The sequence below is a fragment of the Neovison vison genome, chromosome 3 (assembly GCF_020171115.1).
Source record: "Neovison vison isolate M4711 chromosome 3, ASM_NN_V1, whole genome shotgun sequence".
NCBI classification, from domain to species: domain Eukaryota; kingdom Metazoa; phylum Chordata; class Mammalia; order Carnivora; family Mustelidae; genus Neogale; species Neogale vison.
Genome location: NC_058093.1, coordinates 209,469,589 through 209,491,739, shown reverse-complemented (window position 1 = coordinate 209,491,739; position 22,151 = coordinate 209,469,589). Strand labels below are relative to the sequence as shown.

Genomic DNA, 22,151 nt, shown 5'->3' with positions numbered 1-22,151 from the left:
CAAATGAAAAAAAGATCAACATCTTTAGTCCTCAGCAAAATCAAATTTATATTGTATCAACTAAAATGGCTAAAATTGAAAAGACACTCAACACCAAGTGTTGGTGAAGATGTGGAGAAACCAGAACACTAAAGTTTCTCCAGTGGGAAAATATAATGGTGCCATCACTTTAGAAAAAAACAGTTTTGGGGCGCCTGAGTGGCTCAGTGGGTTAAAAGCCTCTGCCTTTGGCTCAGGTCATGGTCCTGGGGTCCTGGGATCAAACCCCACATCGGGCTCTCTGCTCAGCGGGGAGCCTGCTTCCTTCTCTCTCTCTGCCTGCCTCTCTGCCTACTTGTGAGCTCTGTCAGTCAAACAAATAAAATATTTGAAAAAAAAAAGTTTTGCACTCTTATGTTATAAACGTATACATTTACTTGTCCTTTAAGCCAGTAATTCCACTCCTAGGTATTTATCCAAGAGCAGTTTAAAGATGTGACCACAGAAAGACTTGTAGAAGAAAACCTAGCAGGCTTTTTGATAACAGTCCCAAACTGGAAACAACACAAATACCCATTGTCAGGACAATGACTAAACAAATTGTAGTATATTCATACAATAGAATATTACTCCTAAATAGAAAGAAACAAACTACTAATGAATTTTGAAACATGGATTAATCTCACTGGCATTTTGCTGAGTGAAAAAAACTGACACAAAAGATTACACATTCTGCTTGCTTGAAGTTCTGGGACATAACAAATTCAAATTGAAAGAAATAACAATGGTTCTCTGGTGGATAGCATTGAATGAATTTTCAGGGATATAAAGAAGATTTGATAGGATGGGGTGTGGGTTATGTCCATTCTTCAAAATTGTACAACTAAGATCTGGGAGTACATTATATGTTATATCATTATTCATTATATGTTATATGTTACTTAAAAAAAACCTAAAATCTGGTGGAGTGTGGGAAGTGGGTCAAGTTCCAGATGATATAAGAATAGCAGAATGTTTGTAATTGTTGAAACTGGGTGATTGACACGTTTGGGTTCATTATACCCTTCTGTTTACTTTGTGTATGTTTGAAATTTTGCTAATAAAATGTTTAAAAATCATGAACTAATAAAAATTAAATATATTATGTGACATTATGATAATGAAAAATGTTGACAAATTTAAGGACATACAAAATATTCATCAAAAATGAAAAAAAAGGAACTTCTACAACAGCACATTGTGGAAAAGAAGCATCTTAATGCATGGAAAGTCACTGAAAATCTGCTTTCTAAAGTGTAAGTAATGTTGTCTCTGTTGAATTATGGGTAAGTTTTCTTCTTTGTTCTCTTTTCCATTTCTCCCCCCAATGAACATCTTCATCATTCTATTGACATCTTTTTTGCAATTTGTGCAGATAGATGAGATCTAGTTCAATCCAAACCTGGTCTGGGCATTTTGTTTTTCTGTATCTCCACAAGTGCAGAAAAGGACACTAAGACCCAGGAGGGATGTATTTGCTTCTCCTAACCAGATTCCAGGCAGCTGAGAGATTCAGAGTACAGGCACCTTGGAGATGCTGTAGGTCACTTCCAGACCACAACAACAAAGAAAATACAGCAAAAATTTGAGTTAAAGAAATGCTTTGCTTCACCAGTGCATATAAAATTGACATTTACACTATATTGTAGTCAGTCTATCAAGTGCACACTATGTCTAAATTATTAGCATTCTGTCTAAAAGGATAATGTGTATACCTTAATTAATTTTTTTTTTTGCTAAAAAACGTTAACTATCACCTGAGCTTTTAGCAAGTGGTAATTACTGATCACAGATCATAACAAATATAATAATAATGGAAAAGTTTGAAATCTTGAATTACCAAAACATGACACAGAGACACGAAGTCAGCAGATGCTGTTGGAAAAACAGTGCTGGTAGACTTGCTTGACACAGGGTTGCCACAAACCTTCAGTAAGGACAATAAAACAAGGTATGTCTATAGTGGGTTAATGCACCCATGGGCTGTGCACAGTGGTTTTGCTGGAATTCCAATAGAAAACAAAAAGACATCTTGGTAAACTTGTATTTTATATCTAGATTCTTTTCATATCTGTCTTGTAGGTTTCATAACAATCATGATATAGTAGAATGACCGGTAACATGCACATGTTAAGGTTTTGAGCTGAAATTCACTGACTGGGTGAACAAAACTATTGGAAAACACTGGTTTAGAGGATATTTGCCCAGCTGTGCTACTGGGGGAGCTCCTCACAAGGCATGCTGGGAGGCCCGGGGTGGGACCTTCCGAGGCTGTTGGAATGGGTTTCCGGTGGGAACTGGAATGGCATGGGGTTCTGGTTGCTGGTCCCTAAGCAGAGACTAGCCTGTGGATCACAGGGCAAACCAATGTCATGAGGATGATCCCCAACATTTGTTCTAAACTAGCACCCCAAATAGTTCAACAATCTTCCACGGTTGGGGAATGAATGGATAAAGTGAGGCATAAAGAAGTGAAATCACGGGGTGCCTTTGTGACTCAGTTGGTTAAGCGTCTGCCTTTGGCTCAGGTCATGATTCTAAAGTCCTGGGATCAAGTCCCATGTTGGGCTCCCTGCTTGGCGGAGAGCCTGCTTCTCCCTCTCCCTATGCCTGCTGTTCTGTCTGCTTATGCTCTTTCTCTAGCTCTCTGTCAAATAAATAAATAAAAATCTTAAAAAAAAAAAGAAGCGAAATCACTAACATCATGGGAATGGACTTAGAATATTCTTGATATTCCTTATATTTAGACTCTGTTTGAGAAGGCAACACTTAACAAACTGAAAACAACCAAACCCTAGAGCTCCAAAAAGAAGGAAATCAGGAAATAAAAGGAGAAACATAACTACCATACTTTCCTTTAATGATGGATAAGACATTATAATGATGCAATCTAAAATTAGATGTTTTCCTGCAATTTCATTGGCCTGACCCATGGATATCAGGTTGAATTGTGCATGAAGACTCTACTTCCAACACAGCACGCAAAAAAGAGCTATTAGATGATTACCAGGTTTTGTATGTACCCACATAAACAGTAAGCAACGAATATCCTGGGTATGATGAAAATAATCATTCACCAATGAAACAGGAGACATTTTTGCAAGCTAATGAAACCTGAAATGCCACACAAGCTTCACATCTCTTAGCTTTCTTAAACGGAGCTAGACATCTTGCATCTTAGACCATGTTCCTATTGTCAGGCTAGAACACCAGGACCAAAAGAACAACCGGCTCGTTACCCACGGTGTGAACATACTGGACAATATGCATATGTATGTGTGTTTTGGAAGAGTGTGTGTGTGGAAGTGTCTGATTGCTTCCTGCATCTCCAGCAACGCCTGGCACGTAGTGAGCTCTGAGGAAGCATTTGTTGCTTACCAGCTACAGTTGCCATCTGTGTGTGATACATCGTCTCTCAGAAACTTCTTTTTGTTTAGTTTTATTTTTATCAAAGTCGGATACACATACTTTAAAGGCAAATTGTTCTCTCATTTATGAAAACTGGCTTTCCTTTGCCAATTTTCCCCACCCATTTCTGGCTTTGAGGAGGCAGCCAATTTCAACTTTCTTAGGTTTTTTTTAAAAAAATATTTATCTTACTCTTGTAATTTACATGTTTCCACTGCTACTGCTCCACTGTTCAGTTTCATTAAGGAAACATTAACATAAATGTTAACATTCCCTGCTTGCTGCCTCCTCCCCTCACATTGCCGCCTTCTTCTTCTTTTTTTTTTTAAGGAATTGATGTGTAACTGACATGAGACATTCATTATGTGTGAAACATAATGATTTGAAATTAGTATGTGTGTTGCAAAATCATCACACCAGCATGTCTGATTAATATCTGTCAATATACACAGTTACAAATTTTTTCCTTGTAATGAGAACTTTCAAGATTTACTCTGATAGCAACTTTCAAGTATGCAAGGCAGTACTTACTATTAACTATAGTCACTGTACTATACATTACTTTTCCAGGACTTTTGTACCTCTCAACCTTCCACCCATTTTTCCAACCTTCCAACTCCCACCTCTGACAAGCACCAATCTGTTCCCTGTATCTGTGAGTTGCATTTCTTTCTTTCTTTTTTTTTTTTTTAGATTTCACCTATAAGTGTGGTCATGCGGTATCTTTCTCTGTCTGACTTACTTTATTCGGCATAACGCCCTTGAGGTCCACCCATATTGTTGCAAATGGTAGGATTTCCTTTTATTTTACAGTGGAATTATATTCCATTGTATATATATTTTCTCGATCCATTCATCCATCCATGAACACTTAGGCTGCTTCCATGTCTTGGCTATTGTAAATAATGCTGCAACAAACACGGGGAGTGCAAAGATATTTTCATCACTCTTCATGCCCTCCCCAAAATCCCATAGTGTTTTATTCATTTTTTTAAAAAAGATTTTATTTGAGAGATAGAGACAGAGTGAGAGAGAGAGAGAGAGAGCATGAGACAAGGGAGCCTGATGCAGGTTTTGATCTGGGAACTCCAAGATCATGACCTGAGCCAAAGGCAGACACTTAAGTGATTGAGCCACCCAGGCACCGCTTATACAGTTTTCTTTAAGTTTAGTCCGGTATTTAACATTTACAATCATTATGATCAGGTAAATTCCTGTTATTTTTTAAAATCTATTTTTTAAAAAAGATTTCATTTGTTTATTTGAGAGAGAGAGAGAGAACAAGGGGAAGGGCAGAGGGAGAGGGAGAAGCAGGCTCTGGAGTAGGGAGCCCGATGCTGGGTTTGATCCTAGGACTTCCAGATCATGACCTGAGCTGATCGACCTGAGCTGATGGCAGAGGCCTAATCAACTGAGCCACCCAGGCACCCAGGCACCCTGGTAAATACTCTTTACAGATGAGCTACATAACTGATCAGAATCACTTTTCCATTTCTGTAGGGGGTTATATTTCCTCTAGAGTGAGTAATCCTCTGTCTACTTTGGTTTTCTACATTCTCATCACTAATTAAAATCTATTTTCCACCCTCCTATTCCTACCATGGTAGGAATCACCTCTCAACACATTCAAACATTAGTATTATCAATTGCATTGTCTGCTTCTATCTGGACTGGTTGCTCTCTCTTTCAGCCTGGGACATGGGTATTGCTGGGCTCTCACCCTTCGCTAGGAAATTCCTCATCCTAGGTATTGTTTTCACCTCCTCTTTTGGTCTTCGCCTCCCTCCTTTTTATTACAGTCCCTTTGAAAACAAAAATTCAATTGTTATGTGATATTTCATCATTTAGGCATATATTACTTTTCCTAATCATTCTGATTTTTTTTCCATAGGAAATGTTAGAAGCAGTATTACTGGTTGACATGAATTAACTTTTAACTTTTGTATTTATTTATATATTTATTTATTTGACAGACAGAGATCACAAGCAGGAAGAGAAGCAGGCGGGGGGGGGGGAAGCAGGTTCCCTGCTGAGCAGAAAGCCCCATAGAGGTCCGATCCCAGGACTCTGAGATCATGACCTGAGCAGAAGGCAGAGGCTTAACCCATTGAGCCACCCGGATGCCCCTTAACTTTTCTTTTAAAGACTGTTTTTTTTTTTTAGAACAGTTTCTGGTTCAAAGCAAAATTGAGCAGTAAGTACAGGTGCATAGCCTCCCCCATTACTGATATCTTAACTAGATCGATGCATTTGTTACAAATGACGCACCTAATTTGACCCATTGGCTCACTTTGGTGGGGTGTTTTCTGTGGACTTTGGCAGATACATAACACATGTCCCCACCATCAAATATCATACAAAATAGTTTCACTGTCCTTAATATTCTCTGTTCTTTGCCTATTCATTTCTTCTTTCCCATTGCTGGCAACCACTATCCTTTTATTTATGGCAGTTTTGCGTTTATCAAAATGTCCTATGGATGAAGTCATACATTGTGTAGTCTTTTCAGATTGGCTTTTTCACTTAACAATACACATTTAAGTTTCCTCCATGTCTTTTCATGACTTGATAGCTAATTTTTTTTTCAGCACTGCACTGAATCATATTAATATTCCATTGTCTGGATGTCCCACAGTTCATTTATCATTCACCTACTTACTTCCAAATTTTGGCCATTATAAATAAAGCTGCTGTAAACATCTGTGCATCTGTGTGTAGGTATTTGTGTGGATGTAAGTTTTCAGATCCTTTGGGTAAAAATACCAAGGACATGATTGATCCCTTGTATATAGGATTCTCTACTTTCTGGCTACTATGAATTTCTCTTTCTTGTTTTACTCTGTTTTGTAGAAAACATTTTTTTTTTTTAGAAAGGTGCATTGTAAGTAAACTTGCAGAGAACTTGCATTCTAAAAATGCCTCCCTCACCATGTTTACTTGCTAGTTTGGCTGGATATAAAATTCTGTATTTAAAATATTTTTCTCTTACAATGTTTTAGGCATGAAGTTGATTTTTAGTTTCCAGTGTTGCTTTCAAAAATTTTATTGCTGTTCTGATTCTTAATCCTTCATATGGAACCTGGTTTTATTTTTCCCCTCTGGAAGTTTATGGGCTCTCTTCTTGCTTTCGGGGCTCTGAAATTTCACAATGTGAGTCTTGATGCTGTGGGTCTAATTGCATCTATGTGTTAAGTTGTTCCTTTCTTTCATTTTAAGGTCTTACCTATTGGATTCCTTCAATGCAGACACTTGATGTTTCAATACTGAGAAAATTTATTACTTGATTTTTTTATTCCTTTCTTTTCTCTGGTCTTTCTAAGACACCTGATCATTCAGATGTTAGACTTCATGATTTTATTTTTCTTCTATTATTTTCCTTCTTGTGTGGTTTTTCTAGACTTTGTATCCCAAGCATTCATTGCTTTATTTACCTTTTAAAATTATACAGTTCAGTGTTTTTTTCCCCTAGTATATTCACAAGATTGGAAAACTGTTGCTTCTTTCCAATTCCCAAACATTTTCACCGACCCCAGAAGAAACTCTGTATCCATTAGAAGTTTCTTGCTTTTCCTTTCTCCTCCCAGCTTCTGGCAACAACGACTAATCTTTTTGTCTTTATGGATTTGCCTATTCTGGACATTTCATATGACTAGAATCATATAATATGTGGCTCTTACATCAGTATCTTTTACTTCATAATGTTTTCAAAGTTCATCCATGTATCATTACTTCATTCTTTCTGTTGTGTTCCATATTTTACTTATCCATCCACCTGTTATGGGCGCTTGGATTATTTTCACTTTTTGGCTATTGTGAGTAACACTGCTATGACTATTTCTGTACACATTTTGTGCAGATGCATGTTTTCATTCATCTTGGGAATTGCTGGGTCATATGGTGACTCTGTTTAACTTTTGAGGAACTGCAGTGGCTGTACCATTTTTGCATGCTTACCAGTAATATAAAGAAGTCCCAATGCCTCCACATTCTCAGCCACACTTGATATTTTGTTTGTCATTTGGTTATATCCCTCCTAGTGTGTAAGTGGTATCTCATTGTGGTCTTGACTTGCATTTCCCTAATAACTAATGATATTGAGTCAAATTAATGTTTTATTGATTTTTTTAAATAAGATTATTTGAGAGAGAGAAAGAGTGCACAAATTGGGGGGAGAGGCAGAGGGAGAGGAAGAAACAGATTTCTGGCTGAGCACCGAAGCCCCAATGCAGGGCTCCACTCCAGGCCCCTGAGATCATGACCTGAGCCAAAGACGGACACTTAAATGACTGAGCCACCCAAGTGCCCTTGATGTTGATTGATTTTTAAAGTCTACCATCAAACTCTTCATTTCCAACAACTTTTTCCTTTGGTTGTCCTTTAGATGCATATATAAAATATAAAACCATTCCACCCCTGTTTACTGGAGACATGTCTTTCGTTGCCTCTGAGAGCATATGAATGAGAATATTTTGAAATTTTCTTATTCTTGAATCATTTCTTCCAAATTTCTTTTTACATGTTTATTTTAGTGTCTTTCATTCTCTACATTTTTCCTTCAAACCGTCCAGACATCGTCTGACCTTCAAAGTGTACTGGGAGCTCTGTGCACATGAACAATACTGTTCAATGGTGTGGTCTTCCCTGGATGGGGGTGGTGTGGCTGGAAAAGTTTCCTGGCAGGGGAGGGGGATTTCTAATCAAGTATCTTTGGATCTTTTCTTCTGGATGATTAGATTCTCCAGAAGTTTCCTCCATGTTTTTGCCCCGAGAGTCTAAGCTTGAGCTTGGCCCCTAATATGGTGACAGCTGAGTGGGGAATCTCACCATTGAGCAAGTCAACGTTCACTTAATCTCCTTATTTTCAGTTCCACAATCCCTTCCTCAGCCACTCCCAGTTCAGACATTCTGATTTATACTTGCAAAGAGCCAGGCAGGGGCCTCTGCAGGGACTGGTGAGGGGTGGTCCTTCAGCTACATAGAGTGTGGGAGGGGATGTAAGGGCTTAACTGCTCTTAAAAACTTTTTTAGCACTAAGATTATCCTCATTTCTAGATTCATGTTCATATCTGTTATGTTCCTGCGTCTTTGGTAGTCTAATGGCATAAATCAGGGGCTTTTCTCATTTGCCTGCTGTTGCCTGAAGATAGAACTTTCTTCAGGCTGCTACCTCATCTACGATTGATCTGTCTGTTCTGGCTTCCAAAATTTTTTCTTCACTCCTACCATCTTTTTTTTCTTTTTCTTTCTTTCTTTACATTTATTTATATATTTATTTAAAGATTTTATTTATTTACTCGACAGAGACACACACACAGGGAGAGAGGCAAGCACAAGACACACAGGTGGGAGAGGGGGAAGCAGGTTTCCTGTGCTGAGCAGAAAGCCTGATTTGGGCTCCATCCCAGGACCCTGGGATCATGACCCCCGCCCCCCGAAGGCAGATCCTTAATGCCTGAGACACCCAGGCGCCCCTACTTTTTTCTTTTTAGTTTGATTTCATCCTAGCGGGGTTTAAAGAGGTAGTGGAGGTTTAAGCACTCTTGGGTCAGGTTCGAAATATAGATAAAAATGAACAAGTATCCAATTCTCTGTGCACCTTGGGATCACAACATTGCACACATAGAATGCTTTGATATTAAGGAAAGCCGTCCTGTGGCTCCATTCTCGAAAAAAGACTTTCTCATCAGGCATTATCGGTCAGATCCAGTCTGCTCTTTCTTTGGACACCGAAACTTGTGATGTGGAAAACTCAATCAAGGGATAGCTTTTGTCTCGATAGCAAAATCACAGTTATAGGGACAGTTTGGGTCCTCCGGAAATAGTATAATAATTTAGGCGTAAATGATATTCAGATTTATGAAATGGTGATCATAGGCCCTACTACAGCTGTATATTCTTTGGATTAACACAGATGCAGTGTCTTCAATAAACATTTATGGCTGACGGCTCTGTGGGCTCTGTATGAGGTCTTGAATTAGATGCCCACGGTGGTAGGAAAGTAGGGAGGGGAGAAGTACTTTTCTACTGTTAAGATAGTCCTTAATAGTCCTTCTTTGTGTAAGGATGATTAAGTCTGAGATCTTGCTTCATCTCACCAAGAAACTAGAAGAAAAAGCACAGAAGGCTTGTCTTTTCATGGCTGGAGATGGAAAACCATTTCACCGATACCTCTGATTTCTGTCTTCCTCTTGGGAGGGGTCTTTGCTTCTGTGGAAGGCTGTCCCTCTAGATCTGCTGGGGGTGTCATTCTTTCTCACTTCCTCTAGCATCTGCTCTCCGCAATTAAGGCTTTTCTCTCTTGCACCACATATTTCTTACTTTCTAGTCAATCATTCCCAGTAGGAATTCAGGTCCACTTCATTCTTTGGCCCCACTCTTTTGAGCACCTGTACCACGTGGTGTACTGAAACCAGCTCTGGTCCAAGTCAGCAGGGACCTGCTTGCTGCCACAGCCCTCTGGCACTTCCTGGTCAACATCAAGCTCAGCTACATTTGATACAGTTCTTGGAACTGGTCTCATCTTTTGTGACCATTCTCTGCTACTGTTCTCTAGCTGCTCTATTTTGCTCTCCTTTTCTATCCCCACTTTTTTATTACTTAGTTTCTAAGTGGTGTGAGTGCTCAGACTCAGACCTTTCTCTCTTCCCAGGTCATGGTTAAAATCCAGCCCATGGTTTGAACATTTCCTCCATGTTAGTGACCCCAGTTTTTCACCTCTAGCTCGTGAGTTCCAGGTTCCAATGCTTACAAACTACTTGAAAATTCCACATGCATGTCTAATGGTCACCTTATTTTAACATGTACAAAATGGAACTCATTCTCCTTCCACCTCATGGATTCCTTTTTCTGTCTTCCCCAACTCAGATAAGGGGACCACAGACCATCCATTGCTCAAGATAGAAACTTAGGAGGCCTTGCCTGTTCCTCTACTTCATGCTCCACATCTGTGATCAAGTCCTGCCACTTCTCCCTTCATAGGTACCTCGAATACTTGAATATTTCTGTCTGTGTTAACTGTACCCTGGGTCCAATGATTGCCGCCTTTTAGCTGGTTTTCTTCAGGAGCCTAATCTAAGTGATTTCCCGACTTCTACTACAAAGTGGCTGCACTAATCTTTAAAAAAACGTTAAAGTCCAATTATGTCATTCTGTTTCTTAAAAGCCTCCAGGGATTTCCTTTTGCATTGGGAATAAAATTCCTACCTCCTTACCCTGACTTATGTGCTCTGCATGATCTGGTTTCTGCCTACTTCTCTGAGTCTTCTTCTACTAATTCCCCGTTAACATGCACAACTATCTCTGGCTTTCTCTCTCTTCCTTAAACACCAAGTTCATTCCTGCCCCAGGGCCTTTGCAACTGCCCTTTCCTCTGCCTTGACAGCATTCCCAGGCAGCTAGAAGCTAACATGAGTGAACGGCTAGGCATAAGGAGCAGGAGCTAAATGTAGGCTCCATGGGAGGAGGAAGCCAATTTTTCAAATTTCCTGTATCCCCTGTGTCTGGCTCAGTGAATGAGTGAGATAAAGTTATTTGAAACATAGTATCAAAAAAAGAAAGAAGAGATGGGGCAAAGCATTGAGAAACATTTGGAAGGAAAGTGGGGGGGCCCTTGCCCCCACCCCATCTCACTTCCCAACCCCAGAGTAGATTCTCCACATGTGGGGACAGACAGACAGAAGAGTAAGGAGAAGTGCCCCCTTCCTGGTTGTACCTCAGGGACTTCAGCAAAACCCAGAGGGAGATAATTATGAGATGATGCTGCACTTTGGAAACAAGGCCACAGACAGCCTTGTATGTCAGGAAAGTTAGAGTCAGCAGATCTGAGGGAAGAGGCAGCCATGCATGAGAAAAGTCTCTGAGGGGACCCGGGAGTAGGTAGTCTCCTCACCCGAAGTCACAGCATCACATTTGTTCACAGTAACATGGACAAAACCCCAATAGTGGGGGTTGCTGATTGGACAGTGGTGTGAGGCTGGCTCTCCTGGCTTTTTGAGAACACTTTGTGCCACCTCTTTCCAGTCCCATTCAGTGACATCATATTGAGAGTTTGAGATTGGCTATGGTGGGAGTATTTATATCATGGGAAATAGCAAATGCTAGAAATCAGGACTTTTACTATTTCTCTTCCCTGGACATCCTGGCTTACCAATACACCACTGGGAACAAGCCAGTAAATGACTCAGAAATTCACTCAATCTGAGTGACATCTCCAAACAGAAATTTGCTTGGGTTGTAGGAAAATACCTGTTATTCTCTGCATGCTTGTGATAGTAATCTATTTTTCATTTTTTTTTTTCATGCTGAGAATTGTCTTAGGTGGGGGCCCCAGGGGCAGACCCTGAGAAAGAGATTTAGATGCAAGTGATTTGCTAAGGCAGTCCTCCCAGGAGAAGATAGTTAGAGAGTAGGGAATATAAGGTAGGAGGGACCCAAGCCAGGTTGGATTTCAGGTGATGTTTCAGCTTTGGCCTGATCCCAAGGGAAGCTGTGGAGCCTATGTTATACTACAGTCTTGATCCTGCCTCGAGGCATGTGTGTGGGGGGGCTCTCCCACACCTTGGTGATCAGCCACTGACCACAGGCTGCTCAAGGGACCCCAAACTCCCAATTACTTCCACCAATCAGCACATCTAGTTGAAGCCATTCCAGTAGCCCAAAGGTTATCTTCTGAGAAAGGTCGCAAATGTAGAAGTTGGGGACAGTTTTGTATCCTGAGGATACAGGGCAGCAGAGCACCTCCTCCTGGGTAGCATCCAGAAGATGCGACTGGTTTATTCATACTCCTTGCTTCTTGGCCCATTATCATCACTGGTCTGTAGAAGGTCCCTATCTCATTTTATTTTTCCTGCTTTATCCCCTGTCCCACACACATCTGTGTGTCCCCACAGTTACCCACATTAATGCATTGGGTGAAGATCACTACCAATTACAACACGTGGATATATAGGCATGCTTAAAGAATTCAGGTATACCCAGAGCACTTGTGTGTGTGTGTGTGTGTGTGTGCTGGGGGGTGGGGGGAGTTACAGTAGTTCATGTAGGTTTTTGCTTGTAGCAAGGGACCACGTCGGTGCAGAGGGGGAGAAGGAGAAAGGCAGAGACCCACTCCCTAGGGATACAGGAAATATATCCTCCTGTAAAGGAAGGCACAGCGGGGACTCCAGGACAGGCCTGGGTAGTCGGCAGGGTATGGCATACTTTGGCAGAATTCTGGCAGCTGTCAAGAGCAGAGTACCCCGCAATGTGGGCATGGAAGAGGAAAATTCATGGCAGTGCTCTCTGTGGAAGCCAGGATGGCTCTGATTCATGTTAAGAGCTGTTCTTCCTAGTGGCAGCACTTCTAGCTTACAGCAGGCAGCTGCATGAAAGCAGGGTTGGAAAGACATTGGGAAGGTTTCCAGTCGCGGGCTCCATAGCACTACTGCCTGAGTGACTACACAGTCTTAGGAATCAAATCAGAATCCCACGAGGAGATCAGGAAGAACTGGACCCCAGGAATGAAACAGATATCCAGTTCACTCTTAGTAGAGTGGTTCCCAGGATGACTAGTGGCAAAGAAGACGGAAGAGCGGGAGGGGATGCCACACGTGGGAGCTTAATTCTATTCTTTAAGAGATAGTTTATCATGTTAGCAAGAAGACTCAATTCAAAACCTGCTCAGTGGTAGCTCTGGTCTACCATCCACCTCTGGGCTTGGCTTCCTGTCTGCCTTGCTTGTGGGCGTGGTGCCCCCTCCACCTGGGGGGCTCTGACTGGCACACCCTTACTGTGTGACTCCTTCCTTCTGCTGTGCCTAATTGGGTTGGATGGAGCCTTAACTTCGGATGAATGGATGACAAAGTCAAGAAGTAGTATCAAGGGACGCCTGGGTGGCTCAGTTGGTTGGACGACTGCCTTCAGCTCAGGTCATGATCCCGGAGTCCCCGGATCGAGTCCCGCATCAGGCTCCCAGCTCCATGGGGAGTCTGCTTCACTCTCTGACCTTCTCCTCGCCCATGCTCTTTCTCACTGTCTCTCTCTCAAATAAATAAATAAAATCTTAAAAAAAAAAAAGAAGTAGTATCAAGAATGTATCAAGAAAGTTTCAAGAAGAAGCCAGTATGCAAAGAGAAAAGAACATAACCTATGCTCAGAGAGGATCACAGGTAAGACCAGACAGAGACTGCTGAGGGCTCCTCAAAAGTCATTTCCAGGACCTGTTAGAGGCCCAGCTGTGATTTTGGCTTGGGGGTCCAGGAGACAGACCATCATCTTCTCTATTTGGGGACTTCCTCCCCATTTGGAACAACCTCCCAAGACTTTTCTAGGTTGGGCCTGGTGTTCCCCTTGTGTATTCCCCCCAAATAGTCTATGTTTTCCACCAGACTCAGAACTCCTTAAAGGGGCCTAAATTCATCTTCTGAAGCTCGACTGTGTCTTGAGCTTGGCAATAAGAAGAGCTCAAACAGAGTTTTAAAACAGAGTGCTCGATGGAATACGTGGCCCCAGGATGTCCCAGGATGAGGACAAAACATATCCATCATTTTTGATAATGAGCAGCTCACTGGCATCTTTGACAGATGACACCATTGGCCACATGGTAAGGGAAGCCAGAAAGAGTGGTCAGGAGGGGTGTGAGAAAAGGGGGAGCAAACTGAGGAACACTTTCAAGAAATTTGGTTGTGTGGGAAAGAGAAGGTCGTACCCGGGTGAGGGTGGAGGGTAAATGACACAGAGATGGGCCAGAGGTGCGGCCAGCTTGGGAGAACATGGGCCTTCAGAGCAAAGCCTGGCTGCCCAGCAGCAAAATTTGAAAATGATAGATTTCTGGACATGGGAGTCTGGATGTCACAACCTTGGCATTGAGGCAGAAGGGAATGGCAGACCCAGGACTGGACTTCAGACAAATCTTGTAGGGCGGGTCAACCCAGCCAAAACAACACTCCACAGCACTATACATATATATTTTTCTCTTTTCTCTTTTTCTTTTTCTTTTTTTTTTTTTTTAAAGAAATAGTTCTGTGTGATCCCGAGTCTTTGACAGAGTATTTAAGTGTGTCTTCAAAAAGCTTGAGGCTCTGAGGGAGACAGTCACCCATGCTTGGCACTGCTGGGAATCTCATAGGAATGGAACTAGTTCTGGGTGGGGGAGCCCTGAGCAGGCTAAGAAGCCAGACAAAGGCAGTGGAGATGAGAGGCTGGTCCCATGGGGGGAGGGGGAGGGGACCCAGAGAAGGTTCCGAGGCAGTGGCAGTTGCTGGGAATCAGTTGATGGGCGGGGCAGCTGTTGGAACCCCAAAGGCAGTTGGAAGAGTCGGGTTCCATACAGCAGTCTGTGCCGAGCAGCTGCTGTGGGTGGGTCACCCGCTGGACGTGTTGGCACAGGGACTGTCACCCACACAGGGAGTGTTGACTTCCCGCTGTGTCTTTGGGCCACAGTTTGGGGTTGCAAGGGTCTGAAAAGGAGCAGGACTCTGGGGGCCCAGAGCGCTTCTGCCACAGTTGCAAGCTTGGGAGGAAATCTATCCTAGTGGGGCAACAAGCAGGGGAAGGGTAGGGTGAAGACTTCAGAGGACAACTCTTCCCTCTTCTTTCCCCTTTCATGGTCAGGCTGTGGCCCTCTGTGCCTAGAGCACACCACCGGTCAGTGGAGTGAAAGGGCCAGTTTGAGAGAGATTTTTGGCTTGGGCAGCAGCATCTGTTGGGTGTGTTGGACTATAGCATTGACCTCTACTCCTTAGAAGGCTGGCCAAGAGTGCAATCCAGCAAAGGGGGTTGGGGTTCAAATCCACTGTTCCCCAATTCCCAATCTCCATGTTCTTGGCATTTCTCAATGGGGGCATAGCTACTGCCTTCCTTGGTTGTTTCCAATTCCAATCTACTCTCCTTAAAGCAATTCTAAAACTTAATTAAAAAAAAAAAAACCACAAAAAAATGAAACAAAAAACAATGAAGAGCAGTCCTGGGATTCCTTATCAAATCTCTGTAATGCTCTCTTTGGCTTATGGGGTCTCGTCCCCAGCTTTGGTATGTTATTACAGTCTGGGGCCGCATCCGTTGATGGAGCCACCCCTTTGCTCCTGCCTCAGACTTCACAGCCTCCTGCCTCATCCTGGAAATTTTCCTACCTCTCTCTGGGGCTCCTCCCCCTTTACCTGGGTAAAGCAAAACCTACACTTCCTTGCAAGGTTTCCTCCCCGCTCTCCGGGGAGTCTCGGTCTCTGTGTCCTGTTCATTCCCTCACAGACCCTCTCACACAGGGCACAACGTAGGTGCTCAGCGTCGGTCTACCCGGAGGCAGTGGCCGTCGTGGGGGGTTTCTCACCCAGCACCCTGCACCTGGCACTGGGCACTTAGCACACAGTGTGCAGGGTGACTGTCTGATGAGAGAGCACATGGCTTCTCTGGTTTCCCTCTGCCAGGAGGAAGGCTCCACTGGTGTGTGAGTCATGGGCTTACAAGTTTTGACAGCTTTGATTTTTACTGTCTGAATCTGCAGCCTCTCAATCAGGGTTTCAAGGTGTGCGGGCGTTTCTTCTTCCCAGTGGGGCCCAGCAGCATCCTTCCCATCCTCTGAACGAGCTAGTTCTTCTCCATCATGTCTTCTGGCTGTGCCTTTTCCAAATTGAGCCCCCCCTCCAACCTTCTTGTGACTAAGTCTTGTGCTGCCAAAATTTGCTATCTTCTTCCTGAATTATTTTCAGGATTTGTTTCAAAACCATTCACTTTGGTCACTCCATCATGTATCGATAACGGTTTCTGTGATTGTGTGCCTTGTCTGTCTTTCCTCAAGTACTTAAAACTTGAAACTTTTAAAAGGCAAAGACTATGAATTTTGTACTTTCCACTGTGCCTTTGAAAGCATGTTCATGGTTTCCTACTAGAATGTAAGAACTTGTGGTTTCCTGAAGGCTGTGATTTTTAACTGTTTTGACCACTCTTGTATCTTTGGGGCCTTGAGTCATGCCTGGGGCTCTAATAAATGTTAGTTGAATGAGTTAATCTTTTAAAGTGTGGTGGGGAGAATATCCTTAGTCCACAAAATGTTCATATTTTGTAATAATAATAAAAATCAACATGGATGTAACAGTCCATCCTTTTGAGTTATTTTGAATGTTACTTCAACCCGTTGGCTAATTTCTGTCGTGTTGAATCCAACCAAATCTGCTCACAGGGTTGATTTTCCACTTCCCATCAAAGCAAGCAATGAAAGAGGAACATTTTGGTTGTAGAAAATGTGCTTTACAGTTTTGGGGGCACAATGCTTGTGCAGAATAGCACAGAGTGAACAGAATTTGGAAGAGAGGGGGAAGTGGGATCCATAAGGAAAGTGCCCTGGTCTATGAGTCAGGACACATGCCCCAGACTGAGTTTCATGATTCACCAGCTGTCTGACTTTGGACCAAGAACATAACTTCTCTGGTACTTGCTTGCCTCATAGAGATGAAGGGGTTATATTAGGTTCTCATTTCAACATTGGGGGTTTGTTTCTGGGTCATATAAACTGCTCCCCAAGGTCACTCTTCATGCAGTGGGAAAAGTTCTGGACAGGGATCCAGGGGACCCTTGAGACCCTGGGGTGACAATAAGACATACCAGGACCTTAAATAAGTGTAACCTCAGGTACTTATAGGAACATGATGCAGATAAGACATGAAGTTAGCCCTAGCTAACCTTAAAATTGAATTGTTGTGCCTATAAATTTGATGAGCAGGGAACTTAGCCTTGAGGTCCAACCAGGGGGTAGCCAAAATGCAGCCTCCAAAGATTTCAGGGAGAGGATCGGTGTGCAGAATGGCCTGTGGTTAATTAAAACAATCACAAAAGAAGGGCGGCAGGAAGTAGGAAGAATATGGTATTTTAAATTTAATTCTTTACTCTGAAAGGTTACAACCCAATTTCATCATGAAGTGTGTGGTATTGGAGTACTTACTTGCCCAATTCACTGACATGACACACAGGACCCCCTTTTCTGTAGAATAAGGGAGTTGGAATAGATGGACCTTGGACTCCCTTTCAACTCTACTCATCTGTGATTTAATTTGGTTTTCCTGAAATCCTAGCTCGCGATCTGTTTTGACCTGATCTTACCCTCTTTGGTGCGGTGACTTGATACTCTGTTGGTGGAAGGGTCTGCAGAGCACAAAAGGCTGCAAACCACTATAAAACTCCTGTTTGTGTGGAAGCTGTTGGGGAGCTCTGTCCTCTCTTGACCCGGGGGTTCCTTTACCAGGGACGGTTCAGAGAGTTATCGTTGTGCCTGCAGGGTACTTGTCTTGTTACTGATAAGACACACTGGCAGATATAATGTCCAAGAGGTTCCCAAGCTTGCTCGGCCCACAAATCCCCCTTTCATGCACGCTGAAAAGCATCCTCACATAACATCTGTCGTTCCCATTGAACAACTGACTCCAGGTTCTGCCTCTGTTCCTTCCTTCCTTCTGGTGAGATTAAAGTATGTCACAAGAGGGTAAACTTTTCCTCTTTTTCTTTGCACGGCCAAGATTGAGGCATGATTTTCGTAACCATGCTCACCTAATTTACCGACACAACACTTCTCTTAGCCATTCTATTAATGGTAACAATTACGGCTATTTGGAATAACCATAACGTGGGGGTGAGGGGTGGGGCACACATCCACACCAGGGCTGGGGGGGAGGCAGGGAGGGCTCAACAGCTCCAAAGTGCACAAGGAGTATAAATGGGAAATGGGGAGGGTTCCCAAATGGGGGGTTGGGCAAAGTGGTTACATCCCTAGTTATGGAAGAAATGAAGCTGACGCCTCTTCCCAAACCCCACTTTGCCCCCTTCCACCTGCTGTCCTCAGGAATGGGGGATGCTCTTGGAGAGACTACGTTACTGGAGGTTATAGTTGCTCTGATGTCTACTGAGGGAGGCCGAGATGCTCAAGGTTTCAGGCATCGGTGCTTAACATCCTTCTGTTATTTTCCCATGAGTTCCTTCAGGTGATGGCTTTGTTCTCTCAGCTCCCAAAGCGTTTGCCAAGATGCCACAAACCATGTGACAGAACATTCTTTGCAACTGGGGTCAAGGTATTTTCTCATAAATTCTTAAGAACAGGCTTGGTGCCATTTTGTGTCCTGAAGACTGACCGGTGATGTCAGAGACCCCAGGGTTTAAACTGAGGTCTCTGTTCTCACAGTTGCATAACTGAGGCTTCAGCATTTCACGTCTCTTTCCCGACTGGTAGGAAGAGGGTGATCCCATCAGTCTTTGACCTTAAAGAGGGTTTTGTGGGGATCAAATGAGATAATGCCTGGGAGAGTGCCTTCATAAAAACCAACAATTACAACACGAAGAAATGTCCCATATGTGACAATGTGAACTAATCTATAAACGGTACCCTCTCACATGTCTGTGTAAGGGAATGAACTTGTTTGTGTTTTAAATGTTTTGTCCGTTTTATAAAGCCCACATCTAGGTTCAGTCAAGATATCTCTCCTTTTTGCTGCCTGAATAAGTTACCACATCATGATTCTATGCAAGGCACAGAGTAGCCCCCGTGGGATAGAGAGAGCCCCTGGGGGATGACTGGGGACCCTCAAAGACTTCTTATCTGGAGGATCTGGTGTGTAGAGATAGGGGCCCAACAAGATCTAGAATGTGGCAGGCCAAGAAGTCACACATCTCTGTCTTTTGACCTCCTCACTCATTGCTGGGGTCCCGCTGAGGTGGGTACACCACTTCTAAGAAGAGATGTGTATTCCAGAAACCTCAGTCAACTTCTCCACTTTGAGTGACTGTTTAAAAACCTGTTTTCTAGAAGCAAACAATTAACAGTTCATCTTGGTAAGGGACTCTAAAGGATCCCACAGCACCAGTCTGACATGAGGTGGTAGGGTGGGGGTTCGGTAAGTCAGAGGTTGTGACTCTGTGAGCTTCTGTGGGATGGGGTTGCAGTCTGGCGCACAGACTCCTGGGGCCTGTGCTAGTAAGAGCAGAGTCAATATTCCTTGAACTGAACTGAAAAGGACAGTTTTAAAAATCTTACCTTTCATCCTTCATCTTACAAGGAGAGGAATTTTGTGGTCAAGTTGTCTGTATTTTGGGAACTGTGATCTAGAAATAAAGCCTGTCTACCCTTTTGCCCAACTTACTCCCCATCCTTCTAAAAAACAAAGGGGGAAATTCTTAACTTCCTAAGGAAAATATTACTTGAAACATTAGCCTGAATGATATTCAGATCCACAGCCAATTTCGGGAAAATCCTTTAATGTTTCTTAAAGGAGAGAGACAGAATAGATCCCTGTTTTGACTGTGTATTTCTGTGCAAATGAACTCCCATGATTCCTACTGTAGGAAAGTCACTATCCCCCTTGGCACGGGGAAGTGTGGGTACCTAAACAACCTAAGCCACAGGGAATGTGGGGGGCTTCAGATCGTAAATCCCGTACTTCATTCATCCGCTCCGACCCACCCAGATGATTTGGTTGGCTCACACAATCTTTAAAGAAAGTTCAGATCAGGGAAAGATGTTTAAACATTGGGGCGTGCCACACAAAGATTGATGTTTCTGCTTCCCTAGAAAAATCCAGAAGACGGGGCAGCCTTGGGCATGTATGTGCGCAGGACAGAAAGGGGCCTTTGTGCGGTGACGGCCGCCAGGGGACGCTGCTGATGGGGTTAGGTTGGTCTCCTTTGCGCCCCTGGGTTGGCCCTGCGATTACTGGAATTTGTGATTCTTGCTGCTGGGGTCTTCACAGGAAGAAGGGAGGGTAAACCCAGAGCAAGTCATCAAAGGTTTTAAACACGGAACGTTTTGGTGGAGCGTCCAGGCAAGAAGCAATAGTTAGCTACGACAGGGAGGGAAATCTGCACTTTATAAACTTGACTTTTCTTTGTTGATTTTCTACATTTACTCATGCTATCGAAGTCCTTTAAAAGATCTCAGTCTTTTCAGATAGGCTGAGGAGGGGGTGAGGTGGGGGGGGGCAAAATGTCCTGAGTTGGAGGGGAAGAAAGCTTGTCTTTCGCTTGGACATCCAGGCCAGGCCAAGGCGATGCCATATGTGACCTCCTTGCTCCCTGCCACCCGGAGGCGGGAGGGTCCTCTTCACTTATTTTTGGGGGTGAGTTTTGCTTTATTCTCATTTGTCAGAGAGAAAAGCTGGTTGGTGGAGATAGCGCAAGAGAGGGGTATAAAAGAAAGAAAACCCATACGGAGGAAAGGAAAGCTCATATGAATGGAGATGAGAAGTTCCTTTTTATTCTTAGTAAAGTTTTGAGGGTTTTTCTTTTTGTGTGTGTGTGTGGGCAGGGGTAGGTTGCTGGGTTGGGAGCCCTAAAAGGTGATTCATAACTTTTTAGGAGAGCAGGGATTCACAGTATATCTTGTGAATTCACTTCTCACTTATTCAGGTATAAGGGTTTAATTTTGCTCTTCAGGAAGAAGGTTGAAATAATTTTATAGGTCATGATTTGGCTGAGGCCCAGATGGGGGTATTTAGTGGGTGCTGCTGTATCCTCGCTCAGGCTTGGGTCCATTGGTTAATGGGTCTTAGCGCCCACCCCTCCGGCAAACGTGTCCCCCCCCCCCCCCCCCCCGCCATGTGCTGGCTCAGTCCTCTCACTCAGGGACAGTTCCTGTCAGGGAAGCCCAAGCCCCCCCCCCCACTCTGTCGCCTCCCTCTGCGCCTGCTGCCCACCCTCAGGTCAGACCTGGTTTGTTCTTGCTTCTGAAGGACAAACATTCGTTCTGCGACGATGAACAATCTGGCTCTTCCTGAGGTTCTGAGGAGATATGAAGGGACCCCATCCCGACTGGCACCCTTTCTTGGTCTTGCTCTTTCTTAAATCCCCGTCACGCCTCTTTCTTCTAGGTCTTCTTCTCTCCGAATGTTTTCTCCATTCCAAAGCCTACTCCCTTTTCTTTCCTGTCTGACTTCTTGAAATCTCCTTAGCTTGCCTTCTTGTCAGGAGAAACAAGAGAAAAATTTCCTAAACCCCCAACTGCCTGTTCTCTTCAACAGACCCCTTGGGTTTGGAGTTGGAAGGGTTTAGCTCCTCGCAGTGAGGGGAAGCGACATTTAATTATTACTTGCGAAGGGATGATCTGACTGCTAGCTTTCGAGTGTCCTCTAGGCATGGACCCCAAAGGGGAGACTTGCATTTTGAGCAAAAATAAAGCCTAACCCTATATTTCTGTTTATAACCAAGAAGTAAAAAAAAAAAAAAAAAGGTAATAAAAAAAAATCAAGCCTTGTTTTTAATGTAAGACCACAACTAACTTACCTTTTGTGGAGGGAACCCTGGTGCATCTTGCATGGACGGTGGCGTTTGTGCGTGCGGCCCTGAGCTGAGGGAATGGGTAGGCTGGAAGGTCTGCATTAGGCGTGGGAAGGGGAGACTCTGGAGCCCATCAGGCTTGGGTGCCGAGGGGATGGGAAGGGACCCGGAACGTAGGTCACGCCTGTTGTGGACTCTTAGATTTCTGTCAGGGTTGGGACAGACACCCATATTCCATGTACACAGCTGAATAATTTGTAGACTCCATATTGCTCACCAATGCTTTTGTGCAAGTTGGCTCTTTAGGGGTATCTTGGAGAAAATGTGAAGTTTCGTGACTTCAGTGGGTGGGGTGTGGGAGGCATGGTGGACCCCAGGGGACGGAGAGCTTGGGCATCCATGAAGTAGGGACTTGTCTGGTAGTCTCCACAGGTGTTCGGAGGCTTAGGTTTCCTGTGGCCGCTTTGAAGGGGGTGGCAGGAGTTGGGGTGGGGTTTCTA

The 22,151-nt window shown here is 43.6% G+C and overlaps 1 pseudogene; it reads right to left on the bottom strand.

Annotated features, from left to right (window-relative positions):
• LOC122903614 overlaps positions 1-21,753 on the bottom strand; it is a 31,834-nt pseudogene extending 10,081 nt beyond the window's left edge.
• Positions 21,754-22,151: the final 398 nt, after the last annotated feature.